The sequence below is a fragment of the Bos javanicus genome, chromosome 11, assembly GCF_032452875.1.
Source record: "Bos javanicus breed banteng chromosome 11, ARS-OSU_banteng_1.0, whole genome shotgun sequence".
In the NCBI taxonomy this organism is placed as follows: domain Eukaryota; kingdom Metazoa; phylum Chordata; class Mammalia; order Artiodactyla; family Bovidae; genus Bos; species Bos javanicus.
In genome coordinates this window covers 75567843-75582739 of record NC_083878.1, presented here as the reverse complement: position 1 = coordinate 75582739, position 14897 = coordinate 75567843, and the positions used below count along the sequence as shown (strand labels likewise).

General features: G+C 41.8%; 1 long non-coding RNA gene across 1 annotated transcript; it reads left to right on the top strand.

The window, feature by feature from the left end:
* Positions 1-9500: 9500 nt before the first annotated feature.
* LOC133256545 (uncharacterized) lies at positions 9501-11755 on the top strand. Its single transcript, XR_009739247.1, has 3 exons — positions 9501-9658; positions 10471-10576; positions 10959-11755. It is a non-coding gene; the product is annotated as an uncharacterized LOC133256545 (long non-coding RNA).
* Positions 11756-14897: the final 3142 nt, after the last annotated feature.

The following is a 14897-nucleotide window of genomic DNA, read 5'->3' as shown; positions in this document are numbered from 1 at the left end:
GTAACAAAATCCAGGGCAAACATCCCAGTAGCCTGAACTAGGGAAGTGGTACCAGGATTGGAGAGAGATGAAGAGGGCAACTTCATAAGAGCTGGTGGACAACTGAACATAATAGGTGAGACAGAAGAGGGGGTCCCAGAGGATGCCCACATTTCTGGAGACTGTGTGGACAGTGTGCAGTGTGGTCCCCTGACCCAGGGAGAAGCAACCCAGGAAGGACGGAGAAGAGATCAGTTTTTCCCATGTTCTGCTGGAGCTGCTCATTAGCCATTCAGGTGAGATGTTTAGTAGACATTGAGATGTAGGGATCTGGCATCAGGTAAGGGTTCTGAGCTTGGCCAGGAGGTGGTTTTCAGCATATCTTTGGTAATGAAACCATGAGTGGGTGTGATATCTTTGCTACAATTCTAATTCCTAACAGAGGGAACAGCAGCCTCTCTGGATAAGAAGCACCATCACTCATGCTTTCAAGAAAGCACTGGGATCATGTGGCTGAGGGGAGGCTGGAATGCAAGACGTCAAAAATCCCTTCAGTTGAGCCATTGAGTTATCAGCCTTTGCTAGCATCTAACATTTATTTTCCCTTTCACATCATAAGAAAGTTCAATTTAACTTTAGAGTCAGACTCACTAATGCTCAGACATCAAATTACATTTCCTAGAAGACCGTGTGCTATCTCTTGCTATCTTCCAGGCTTCTCCTCCTCTTGGGAACACCCCCCCTCTTAGGACTTTTCTCATTTTCTTTGTACCCCCAAAGATCTTCCAGCTTCTTCTATCTCCCTTCCCCACTAGCCTGCCTGCCCTCTCTCCCGCCTGCCCTGGTAATTCCCATCATATATCTCTGTGACTGATGAATAGGAAGTTAATCAGAGTGCAGTCAGCTGTACCTTTGAATCATGGACTCATTTTGAGTTGTCTTAATTGAACCATCTCCCTGCGAAAGATGAACTGTAGATAACAATCAGGAAGGCTTGTGCAAAGGGTAAAGAGACGAGTCTTCTAAAAGGAATATATGTCAAAGTCAGATGACAAGAACCTTAGGTTCACCTAAAATCATTCAGTCAGCTAGTCATCACTCAATAGGTGTTTACCATGTACCCCACACCCTGTTGGGATCTCCAGGAATTCAGGTTCGTGGCTGCCTCTGCCCTCAAGCTATTTCTCAGCCTTTGCCTAGAGACAGCTGAAGATTATTCAGGAAAGTATGTGCTGGAAGGTCAGCTTCCTTGAGATGCCAAGCAAAGAGATGATGAGCTGAGAAAGTGGCCCAGGGTGAAAATCCTCTTAGTATGGGCTGATTTCATCTACTAGAAAGAAGCAAAAGGGATTTCAGCAGACATTGGCTAGTTATTTTCCAAACTATTTCTCTTCTTTTGCCAGTCAGAGCTGCCAGGCTACATTTCCCACCCTGCCTTGCAGTTGGATACATGAGAGTTCTGGCCACTTGGTTCCACTGGTGCCAGTATATTCAGGCCAATCCTCCTCCAGTTAGGATCATGTGACCAACTCAGCACTCTAGCCAGTGTCTCCCTCTTATTGGCAGAAGCAGCGTTCAAGTGAAGCCAAACTGGTCTGCAAATTCCATTCCCAACCATTTCAAGGAGTGAATGAGCCCATTCCACTTCCTAGATAAAGGAAAGTTAAAAAGCAGAGTCTTCAGGCAGGAGAGCCAGGACACATCTTAGCTTTTCTCTCAAAGTACTCCTCAGAATTCTTGATTATTCAAAATCAGAAACGACAAAGGCCAAATTCATCGGAAACTAAATTCCGGTCAGTGACTGCACTCAGGAAGAATAATTAGCAAAGACAATCAGGTGCTGTTTATCCTTCTATTGCAAGGAAAAATCATTGGTTACCTTCAGCAAGTCCATGTATCACCATTCCAGATGTCAGTTCCAGAGAATACTAATTTAGCTTGGGCCCCTGCTATGAAATGCAGCCCAGCTGATATTCAAACATGCATAAACATCATCATTTGCTAATAGTGGCTAATGGCTTTAATCACAGAATAAAACAAATCAATAATTAACCTTAGCAGTAGAAGTGCAAGTTGGATTCAAAAGTAATGAATTCACTAATGGTTCTTGCTGCTATTAGTACATACACATAAAGGTAAATATGCAGAAATGTGCCCATTTCCAAGTAGCTAATCTATTCATAAATGTTCAGATTATGACACCAATTTGGACATGAAGGTGGGCCATAAATAATACATCCACCAAGTTTCCTCTAATTTATTAAGAAAGCTATAAGCTTACATGTCAAACCATTTATTTATACCACCCTACCCTCACTGTATACCAGGTCTGGGCCAGAAGCAGGTAGTAGAGAACAGTAGAGAGATATTAAAAGAAAATTAATGCCAATCCTTCTCAAACTCTTTCCAAAAAAAGAAAAAACTGAAGAGGTAGGAACACTCCAAAAATGCATTTCATAAGCCTATCATTACCCTGATAACAAAGCCAGATAAGGACATTACATTAGCCAAATCCCTGATGAATACAGATGCAAAAACTCTCAACAAAATACTAGCAAGCCAAATTCAACAGCACATTAAAAGGATCACACATCATGATCAGATGGGGTTTATCACTGGGATGCAAGAATGCTTCAGCTATACAAATCAATAAATGGGCTACACCACATTAATAGAATAAAAGAAAAGTCATGATCATCTCAACAAATGCAGAAAAAGCATTAAATGAAATTCATTATTCTTTCATGATGAAAACTCCCAACAAATTGGCTATAAAAAGAAGCATATTTCAACATAATAAAGGCTGTATGACATGTCCAGAGCTAACACTATACTCAACAGTGAAAAGCTGAAAACTTTTTCTCTAAGATCAAGAACAAAACAAGGGCATCCATTCTCACCAGTACTATTCACAATAGTATTTGAAGTTCTAGCCAGAGTAATCAGGCAAGAAAAAGAAATAAAAATCATCCAAATAGGAAAGGAAGGATTAAAATTATCTCTGTTTGCAGATGACACGTGTGTGTGAATATATATATCAGTTCAGTTCAGTCGCTCAGTCGTGTCCAACTCTTTGCAACCCCATGAATCGAAGCACACCAGGCCTCCCTGTCCATCACCATCTCCCAGAGTTCACTCAAACTCACATCCATCTACTCTGTGATGCCATCCAGCCATCTCATCCTCTGTCGTCCCCTCTTCCTCCTGCCCCCAATCCCTCCCAGCATCAGAGTCTTTTCCAATGAGTCAACTCTTCGCATGAGGTGGCCAAAGGACTGGAGTTTCAGCTTTAGTTTTATATATATATATATACATACATACATATATATGTCACATAAGGAACATATATGTATATATAACATATATAAATATATTTCTATATTCTATATATTCTGCTGCTAAGTCGCTTCAGTCGTGTCCGACTCTGTGCGACCCCATGGACTGCAGCCTACCAGGTTTCTCTGTCCATGGGATTCTCCAGGCAAGAACACAGGAGTGGGTTGCCATTTCTTTCTCCAATGCATGAAAGTGGAAAGTGAAAGTGAAGTCGCTCAGTCGTGTCCAACTCTTAGCGACCCCATGGACGGCAGCCTACCAGGCTCCTCCATCCATGGGTTTTTCCAGGCAACAGTACTGGAGTGGGGTGCCATTGCCTTCTCCATATTATATATATAGGAAAGACTAAAAGATTCTATTAAAAAAACTGTTAGAACTAATAAATAAATTCAGTAAAGTTGCAGAATAAAAATCAACATAAAATAATCAGTTGTGTTTCTACATACTAACAACAAACCATCTGAAAGTGAAATAAAGAAAATAATATCATTTACAATACCATAATAAACAACAAAATAGTTAAGAATAAGTTCATCCAAGGAAGTTAAAAATCTGTACCTTTAAAACATTAATGAAAGAAACTGAATAAAACACAAATCAATGGAAGGATATTCTGTGTTCATGGATTGTAAGAATTAAAATTGTTAAAATGTCCACACGATCCAAAGCCAACTATAAATTCAATGCAATCCCTATCAAAACTCCAAAAGCATTTTCCACAGAAATAGAAAAAAAAATCCCAAAATTCATATGGAGTTACAAAATAGCCTGAATAACCGAAGCAATCCTGTGAAAGAACAAAGCTGGAGGTATCATATCTCCTTATTTCAAACTATGTGTAATACAAACCCATATTAATCAAGATGGTATGATACTGACATAGTAACAAACACACAGAAGAAAGCAACAAAATAGTGAGCCCACAACAAATATAGCTAACTAATATTTGATGAGGAAGCCAGGAATACTCAACGAAGAAAGGATAGTCTCTTCGATAAATGGTGCTGGGAAAACTGGATTTTCACAAGCACAAGAAGAAAACTAGCTCCCTATCTTCAGATCAGAACAGTCGCTCAGTCATGTCCGACTCTTTTCGACCCCATGAATCGTAGCACGCCAGACCTTCCTGTCCATCACCAACTCCCGGAGTTCACTCAGACTCACATCCATCGAGTCAGTGATGCCATCCAGCCATCTCATCCTCTGTCGTCTCCTTCTCCTCTTGCCCCCAATCCCTCCCAGCATCAGAGTCTTTTCCAATGAGTCAACTCTTCGCATGAGGTGGCCAAAGGACTGGAGTTTCAGCTTCAGCATCATTCCTTCCAAAGAAATCCCAGGGCTAATCTCCTTCAGAATGGACTGGTTGGATCTCCTTGCAGTCCAAGGGACTCTCAAGAGTCTTCTCCAACACCACACTTCAAAAGCATCAATTCTTCAGCGCTCAGCCTTCTTCACAGTCCAACTCTCACATCCATACATGACCACAGGAAAAACCATAGCCTTGACTAGACGAACCTTTGTTGGCAATGTCTCTGCTTTTGAATATGCTGTCTAGGTTGGTCATAACTTTCCTACCAAGGAGTAAGCGTCTTTCAATTTCACGGCTGCAGTCACCATCTGCAGTGATTTTGGAGCCCCAAAAATAAAGTCTGTCACTGTTTCCACTGTTTCCTCATCTATTTCCCATGAAGCGATGGGACCGGATGCCATGATCTTCATTTTCTGAATGTTGAGCTTTAAGCCCACTTTTTCACTCTCCTCTTTCACTTTCATCAAGAGGCTTTTTAGTTCCTCTTCACTTTCTGCCATAAGGGTGGTGTCATCTGCATATCTGAGGTTATTGATATTTCTCCCGGCAATCTTGATTCCAGCTTGTGTTTCTTCCAGTCCAGCGTTTCTCATGATGTACTCTGCATAGAAGTTAAATAAACAGGGTGACAACATACAGTCTTGACGTACTCCTTTTCCTATTTGGAACCAGTCTGTTGTTCCATGTCCAGTTCTAACTGTTGCTCCCTGACCTGCATACAAATTTCTCAAGAGGCAGATCAGATGGTCTGGTATTCCCATCTCTTTCAGAATTTTCCAGTTTATTGTGATCCACACAGTCAAAGGCTTTGGCATAGTCAATAAAGCAGAAATGGATGTTTTTCTGGAACTCTCTTGCTTTTTTGATGATCCAGCGGATGTTGGCAATTTGATCTCTGGTTCCTCTGCCTTTTCTAAAACCAGCTTGAACATCAGGAAGTGCATGGTTCACATATTGCTGAAGCCTGGCTTGGAGAATTTTGAGCATTACTTTACTAGCGTGTGAGATGAGTGCAATTGTGCAGTAGTTTGAGCACTCTTTGGCATTGCCTTTCTTTGGGATTGGAATGAAAACTCACCTTTTCCAGTCCTGTGGCCACTGCTGAGTTTTCCAAATTTGCTGGCATACTGAGTGCAGCACTTTCACAGCATCATCTTTCAGGATTTGGAATAGCTCAACTGGAATTCTATCACCTCCACTAGCTTTGTTCGTAGTGATGCTTTCTAAGGCCCACTTGACTTCACATTCCAGGATGTCTGGCTCTAGGTCAGTGATTGCACCATCGTGATTATCTGAGTCGTGAAGATCTTTTTTGTACATTTCTTCAGTGTATTCTTGCCATCTCTTCTTAATATCTTCTGCTTCTGTTAGGTCCATACCATTTCTGTCCTTTATCGAGCCCATCTTTGCATGAAATGTTCCTTTGGTATCTCTGATTTTCTTGAAGAGATCTCTAGTCTTTCCCATTCTGTTGTTTTCCTCTATTTCTTTGCATTGATCGCTGAAGAAGGCTTTCTTATCTCTTCTTGCTATTCTTTGGAACTCTGCATTTAGATGTTTATATCTTTCCTTTTCTCCTTTGCTTTTCACTTCTCTTCTTTTCACAGCTATCTGTAAGACCTCCCCAGACAGCCATTTTGCTTTTTTGCATTTCTTTTCCATGGGGATGGTCTTGATCCCTGTCTCCTGTACAATGTCACGAACCTCATTCCATAGTTCATCAGGCATTTTATCTATCTTAAATCTATTTCTCACTTCCACTGTATAATCATAAGGGATTTGATTTAGGTCATACCTGAATGGTCTAGTGGTTTTCCCTACTTTCTTCAATTTAAGTCTGAATTTGGCAATAAGGAGTTCATGATCTGAGCCACAGTCAGCTCCTGGTCTTGTTTTTGCTGACTGTATAGAGCTTCTCCATCTTTGGCTGCAAAGAATATAATCAATCTGATTTTGGTGTTGACCATCTGGTGATGTCCATGTATAGAGTCTTCTCTTACGTTGTTGGAAGAGGGTGTTTGTTATGACCAGTGCATTTTCTTGGCAAAACTCTATTAGTCTTTGTCCTGCTTCATTCCATATTCCAAGGCCAAATTTGCCTGTTAGTCCAGGTGTTTCTTGACTTCCTACTTTTGCATTCCAGTCCCCTATAATGAAAAGGACATCTTTTCATTTTCATAAGGTGTTAGTTCTAAAAAGTCTAGTAGGCTCCCTATCTTACTTTACTTAAAACATTAACTCAACAGAGACTTAAAAATTAAGACTCAAAACTGTAAAACATAAGCCAAAAGCTCCTTGGCATTAATCTTCACAATTATCTTTTTGGATATGACATGGAAGCACAAGCAACAAAAACAAAAATAAACAAGTGGAACCACATCACACTAAAAACCTTCTGCATAGTAAAAGAAATAATCAACAAAATGAAAACTCAGCCTACAAAATGGGTCAACATATTTGCAAGTCATTTATCTGATAAGGGGTTGACATCCAAAAGTCATGCAACTCAATAGGAAAAAAAAAAGTAATCCAATTTAAAAATGGGCAAAAGATCTAAATAAATATTTTTTCAAAGAAGACTTACAAATGACCAACAGATACATGAAGAGGTACTCAATAACACTAATCACCTGGGAAATGCAAAGCAAAACCACAATGAGATATTAATCACCTCACAGCTGTGAAAATGACTATTCTCAAAAAGACACGAGAGAATAGATCCTGGCAAGGATGCTGAGGATAGGAAACCTTTATGCCTTGTCGATACAAATGTAAATTGCTACAACAGCTACAGAAAACAGTATGGAGATTGCTAAAAGAAAAAATTGCATGATTGAATAAAGAAAACGCAGTGTGTGCGTGTGTGTGTGGGTGTGTGTGTGTGTGAGTGAGTGAAAGTGAAGTTGCTCAGTCGTGTCGGACTCTTAGCGACCCCATGGACTACAGCCCACCAGGCCCTCCGTCCATGGGATTTTCCAGGCAAGAGTACTGGAGTGGGGTGCCATTGCCTTGGAATATCATTCAATAACAAAAAAGTAGGAAATTCTACCACTTGTAACAATGTGGATGGACCTTGAGGGCATGAAGATAAGTGAAGTAAGTCAGATAAAGAAAGAAAAGTACTGGATAATCTCACTTAAATGTGGAATCTTAAAAAAACCAAACTCATAAAATTAGATTGTTGGAAGGTGGGGAAAAAAATGGGAAAATATTAGTCATAGGGTACAAATTTCTAATTATAATATAAATAAGTTCTTGGAATCAAACGATAACTATAGATAACAATGACAACTATAGACAACAATATTGTATTGTATACTTGAAAGTTGCTAAGAAAGTAGCAATGTTCTCACCACAAAGTTACAAACAAACAAACAAACAAAAACAATTACTATGTAAAGTGATGGATGTGTTAATAAACCTTTCTGTGGTAATCACTTTGCAAGATACGCATATATCAAATCATCACATTGGACATCTTAAACAGTGCCAAAGGATTGATGCTTTTGAACTGTGGTGCTGGAGAAGACTCTTGAGAGTCCCTTGGATTGCAAGGAGATCAAACCAGTCAATCCTAATGGAAAACAATTCTGAATATTCATTAGAAGGATTGATGCTGAAGCTGAAGTTCCAGTGCTTTGGCCACCTGATGGGAAGAGCCAACTCATGAGAAAAGACCCTGATGCTGGAAAAGATTGAAGGCAGGAGGAGAAGGGGACACAGGGGGCGAGATGGTTAGATGGCATCACCGAGTCAACATGAGTTTGAGCAAGCTCTGGGAGGTAATGAAGAACAGGGAAGCCTGGCATGCTGCAGCCCATGGGGTCGAAAAGAGTTGAACAAGACTGAGCAACTGAACAACAACAAAAACCTAGAAAAAGATTGGTTGGAACCAAATCCTGGAGAACCTAGAATGAGAGTGTGAGAATTTACTGTATTTGGAAAATATGAAGTACATTTACCTATTTAGATCTTAGGAAAATGGCTGACATTATCAATCTGTGTCAGAATGATCTTTCTGATGTAGAGCTAAGAATGGATTAACTAGGAGTCAGGGAGTTCAAAACCATACCTGTAACAGAAGCAGTGGGGACGGAAAGGAGGGGTCAGGCTAGAAGACATTTCGGAAGTGATGCCATAGGACTTGGTGACTCATTGGTTATAGAGAGTGAGAAGGGGAGGTACTCCTTTCTATATATGATAAGCCTGTATATATGACAGGTATACCAGGTCACCATAACCGACATGCACTGTCCTCATGATGGAAAAAGACTATAATGACATCTTGGCAGACAGGTATTTCATGTCATAACGACAGGCACCATCTATTATGGTGACACACAAGTATACCAATTATCATAGTGACAGATAGGACATTTTTTGCACTGTCTTTATAGACAACCTGGGGCTTCCCTGGTGGCTCAGATGGTAAAGAATCTGCCTACAATGCAAGAGACTCAGGTTCAATGCTTGGGTTGGGAAGAGCCCCCGGAGAAGGCCATGGCTACCCACTCCAGTATTCTTGCCTGGAGAATTCCATGGACAGAGGAGCCTGGAGGGCTGCAGTCCATGAAGTAGCAAAGAGTCAGACACAACTGAGAAACTAACACTAGTTAGACAACTTACCAGGGCATGGCCATGCCACACATCTACCATGTCTTCATCACACAGGGATATTGATACAATGGGTCAACATGAGAGAGAGAAATAGGCTGTTGTATGCAAGCAATATCATAACAACTAGAAGATACAGTGTGACAGCCTTACTATACTACCGTCACAAGCTTAATAGCTTCCACTCTTGATGAAAGTGATACTATTCGTTACTACTCAGTATAACTGTGTACTATTCATGTACACAGTTACAAAGCTAATTGATGGTTCTGATTGGTGGAGAAGTTTTGCATTTTGCTCAAAAACTCCTTATAGTTTTTGCAGAGAATTCTTCACTGAGAAGGTACTATCATCAGGTGCCGCCTCTCCACAGAGGTGGCACCCAGAAGGGAGACTATGCTTCTTTAGAGTGGACACCAGGTATTTTTCACTGCTTCATTCTCTTCTTGTTTTTTAGACATTATGTAGCATTTACTATCGGAGAAGGTGATGGCACCCCACTCCAGTACTCTTGCCTGGAAAATCCCATGGACAGAGGAGTCTGGTAGGCTGCAGTCCATGAGGTCGCTAAGAGTCGGACACAACTGAGCAACTTTACTTTCACTTTTCACTTTCATGCATTGGAGAAGGAAATGGTAACCCACTCCAGTGTTCTTGCCTGGAGAATCCCAGGGACAGAGGACCCTGGTAAGAGGCCGTCTATGGGGTCACACAGAGTCAGACACGACTGAAGTGACTTAGCAGCAGCAGCAGCATTTACTATTGGAGAAGGCAATGGCACCCAACTCCAGTACTCTTACCTGGAAAATCCCATGGATGGAGGAGCCTGGTAGGCTGCAGTCCATGAGGTCGCTAAGAGTCGGACACGACTGAGCAACTTTATTTTCACTTTTCACTTTCATGCATTGGAGAAGGAAATGGCAACCCACTCCAGTGTTCTTGCCTGGAGAATCCCAGGGACAGAGGAGCCTAGTAGGAGGCCATCTATGGGGTTGCACAGAGTCGGACACAACTGAAGCGACTTAGCAGCAGCGGCAGCATTTACTATGTGCCAAGCACCAGTTTAAGTGCTTTTACATTCTAACTTGATTCTTATAACAATCTTCAGAAGAAGAAATATTATATCCATTTTACTGATAAAGAAAATGAGGCATGATAAGGCCATCGAAGCTACTGGGTGGTGAAACTGAGATTCAAACCAAAGCAGCTGGTTCAGCTCTTTTTCATTTCAGAATCTGAGCTCTTAACCTCTACAATCAGGGGTCCCCAACATCCAGGCCACAGAATAGTACCTCCTGTCAGATCAGTGGCAGCAAGAAATTAGAAGGAAAGTGCACAGTGAGTATAATGTGCTTGAATCTTCCTTAAATCATCCCCCTTCCCCAGTCTATGGAAAAATTATCTTCCATGGAACCAGTCCCTAGTGCCAAAAAGGTTGGGGACTGCTGCCTGCTTCTGCATCTGTTAGGATGCTTTTAGCTGTAAGTAACAGAACTCATCTCAAACTGGCTTGAACATTAAAAGGGATTTATTGGCCCCCATAACTGAATTAGGTGTGGCTCCAGGCAAAACTTGATTGAAAGGCTCAAGGGACGTGACCAGGTCCAGAGTTCTAACTGTCAAATGCTCAGCTAAAGCTTTTTGGCCTTGGCTCTAACATCAGCAGGCTCTCCCTGATCATTACCAGATGGCTATTCACAGTCTCTTCATGTGTTTCCAGGTTCTTATACAGAGGAAGAGAGAGGTCCATATAAGTGATATCTCAAGCAACAGTCTTTGGGTTGACTCCTGATGACCTTTAATAACCTTATAAGGCTGAGGAGCCCTCATCAAATTAATCACTGTGACTAGCTGCTGAGAGGATGGTGTGGTGTCAATGTGATTCACTGATCCAGTTCATCTGAGTTACACCTATACTTGGAGATGCGGCAATCCCTTTTAAACTACTTCCATGGAAAATTTATTCTTGGCAGAAGAAATGAGGGTATTAAATCCTGAGGAGGAAACCAGGAAGTGTCCATTATATAATCTTCTCCCATCACCTAGATTAGCACATGACATAGAATAAGTGTTCAGGGTATGTTTGCTACTTGGATGGAAGGGGTAGATGGATGGATTAATGGGATAAATGGATGGATGGATGGATGGATGGATGGAAGGGTGGAAGGATGAACCGATGGATGGAGAAACTCATGATTAGGACAGAAAAGTTATACTGCAAAAGCTCCAAATCAGTTACCAGGAAGAGTTACATGGATCGTGGAACCAGAGGGCAGAAGGGCTGAGACGTGTTTTCCTCCCAGAAGTCACAACTTGCTCAGTGTATCTTCTGCTATTATGATGAGGTTATTGATTTGGGTGACCTTTTTTTTTACTCTTGAACTTAAAAAAGAAAGATTTATTCACATCTCTTTGAGGTTCTTAGTAAGTCCAATTCTTCTGGGTTTCATGGATTATAATGTAAATCTCAACTGCTTTTACCCTTGAGCAATCCTGGCCCTCAAGTACATCCTATGGAGAAACTATTGCATTCCAACTCTACTTGAAAATCTCCTGGATCTGGTTTAAGTGTGTTTTAAATGATTCATTCTGGAACATTCGGCATTTCACCGAGGAAGGAAAACATACTGCTCATTAAAGAAAAATGGCAGATTTCCTCTTTTCTAGCAAGGAATGTGAAAGGTCAGGACTTACTCCATTTTCCATCCTGAATGAAATCAGCCCATATGTGCAAATTGAGTCTAGAAATAATTAAAGCTCCCTGCAGGTGTGGGCACTATAGTGGCCCTGCCTCCTTGATGTCCCTCTCCCATGCCCCAGCCCAGTGAGGTACTGCCATGGTTTCCTAGGAGCTAACTGACAGACAACACATTTAGACTTTAAATGGCAGCTTTGGCTCCAACACCCACTACAAGAGATGACTTACCATATTGACACTTTCATTTCCACTCTCACTCTAGTCTCAGAGGGACCTGAGATCTGGTCTCTGTCAACATCCAACCTTTGCCATATCAGGAGAGGGCAATAAGATAGGGAGAAAGATCCTTAGGATCATAGAAAGCCCCTGAAGATTGCACTGTTGAACACCTAATAGTACAGTTGAGAAATATAAGAGGCAAAAGGGAAAAGCACTTGCTCAGAGCCACACTGGGATAAAAACCAGGACCATAACTGAAGCCTCCCAATCTCCCAGCCAGGGCTTTGTCACAACATTGCATTGACTTTACAGACCTGATTTTGCAAAATGGCCTAGTGAAATTATGTGCTTCTGGACCAAATGTGTCTGAGTGTGTATCTAAGCCTGTGCACAGACATACAGGAGTAAGGCATGATAAAAAGATAAGATGTGAGGACTTTCAAAGGACATGTGCAGGAGCATAGCACCCACATCCCTTCCACCTGGCAATTTCCCACAACAAAACCATTCATGGGGAGAACCGAAAATATGACAGCCCACTTCTGTGACAGGTGGTGGTGGTTTAGTCGCTAAGTCATGTCTGACTCTTTGAGATCCCATGGATGGTAGCCTGTCCCTGGGATTCTCCAGGCAAAAACACTGGAGTGGGTTGCCATTCCCTTCTCCAGGGAATCTTCCCGACCCCGACCCAGGGATCAAACCTGGGTCTCCTGCATTGTAGGCAGATTCTTTACCAACTGTGCTATAAGGGAAGCCCTCTGTGACAGGAACACATAGCTATTCCTACTGAAAACTAAAGAAATTCAAAGGGGGTAGGCAGGGGTGGGGAAGGGATGGATTGGGAGCTTGGGATTAGAAGGTGCAAATTTTTATACATAGAGTGGATAAACAGTAAGGGCCTACTGTATAGCACAAGGAACTGTATTCAGCATTCTATAATAAACCATAATAGAAAGGAATATGAAAAAAAATTTATATGTATACCTGAAATCACTTTGCTGTATAGCAGAAATTAACACAACATTGTAAATCAACTATACTTCAACAAAATAAAAAAAAAACTAAAGAAAGTCACACTCACAATGCAAATTCCTAAAGTCTTGCCCCCTCTTGCTGCAGACAGCGCCTCCCTGTGCCCCAGCAGTACTCCAGCGATCAGGCAAGGAAGGACCCATGGTTAATGGCTAGGGAGATAAGGTGAAAATCTGCCATGCCCTTTTCTCTAGTGTCTCTGCACTTATTTAAAAGCCATTTCATTAAACGTAAAGCCCAAGACACTTGTAACTATATTGAAAAATCAAAGTCACTTAGGAACCTGGAAAATGGAAACGGCTAGAATCTGGTTTGGAGAAAGATACAAGGATGGAAAATGGTCTCCAAAGCTAAGGTGATTCTCAGTTTTTCCTGGTTGTTCCAGCTAGGTGTGGCTGGAAATGGAGATGAGAATCTTTCTGGAAGTATCATCATTTCCAGGGGTCATTTGCCCACCATGATGTGGGAGGAACAGAGGACTGGGGCTAATTGGACAGTGCCAGCCAGCCACAGCTCACAGTCTCAGGATTCACAGTGCCCTGCATGCACCTCCTCCCCTTCAATTGACTGTAAGTTTCTTAAAGCTGGAGACACCTTTCTCTGTCTGCCTTGGGCTCTGCAGAAGCTTTACCTAGTTACTGCCCAGGATACACTGTATATCATGTTTGTTTCATTCCCAGCCATACTTCCTCCTCCGTCCCATGAACCCAGACACTTTGCTTGTGATAACTCACAGTTATATCCTGTTGGGAAATAACTTTGCTGTGAGTATGCACATCTTATTTCACCTTCAGTCTAAACCCCTAAAAGGTAGACTGTCTGTTCTTATTACCCACTTACTCTCTACTGCAGTGCTAGGACATAGGACACCCAAAAAATGAATGAACAAATGAAACTTTTGTCTAAATCTAGGCTCCACTTTATGGGCAGTGGTCTTGGCAGACCAGTTTTGAGTATCTTCCATAAGGCAGTTATCTAATGAATGTCTGCCTATGAAAATGTTGGACCAGCCCTTTCTTTGAGAAACTCACCCAATGGATCAATGTGCTTCCTTGCTCAGAGGCACTTAGTCTGTCCATGGAAATCCAGGGCAGGGATGAGCAAAGGCAATATGAAGCCCCTTGTCTGTAGGAGTCACAGTCTCTGTTTCCACATGCACGGAAAAGGAAGCAGTGATGTCTGATCAATTCTAAAGTAACAGCAGGCAATTAAACTCAGGGGACCTCATGAAAGGTCAGAAGTCAGCAAAGCTGAATTTCCAAACAGAGTTGGAATACATTTGAAGAAGTGCTTCAAATCTCCCAAGATGAAAATAGCTGAAGAATGATGTTTCAGGAACTCAGATTTAACTAAGCAAGTGACAGTTCAGCAAGATGAGATGTGAGCTGGGCAGTGAGACAAGGGGGTGAGCTCATGCTCTGGCCACCCACAGCCTGACCCAACCTGCTGCGGGCAAGTGTGGTGCAGGCTCAGGCCGGCTTTTTAAACAGTGGAAAGAAATGGATGTGACTTGCCTGACCCCAGGGTCCAGAGCAAAGGCTTACTTGGACATCTAATGCGTCTGGTTCCGGATAAGACATGGTTCTGAGATGAGGGCGAGGAAGCCAAAGAGGAAGGATAGAAATGCAATTTGTAAAATCTTTGTATTGTGATAAAAATCCAATACAGTTGGACGGAGTAAGGGCTTGAAATTGCATCAGTTCTATGAAC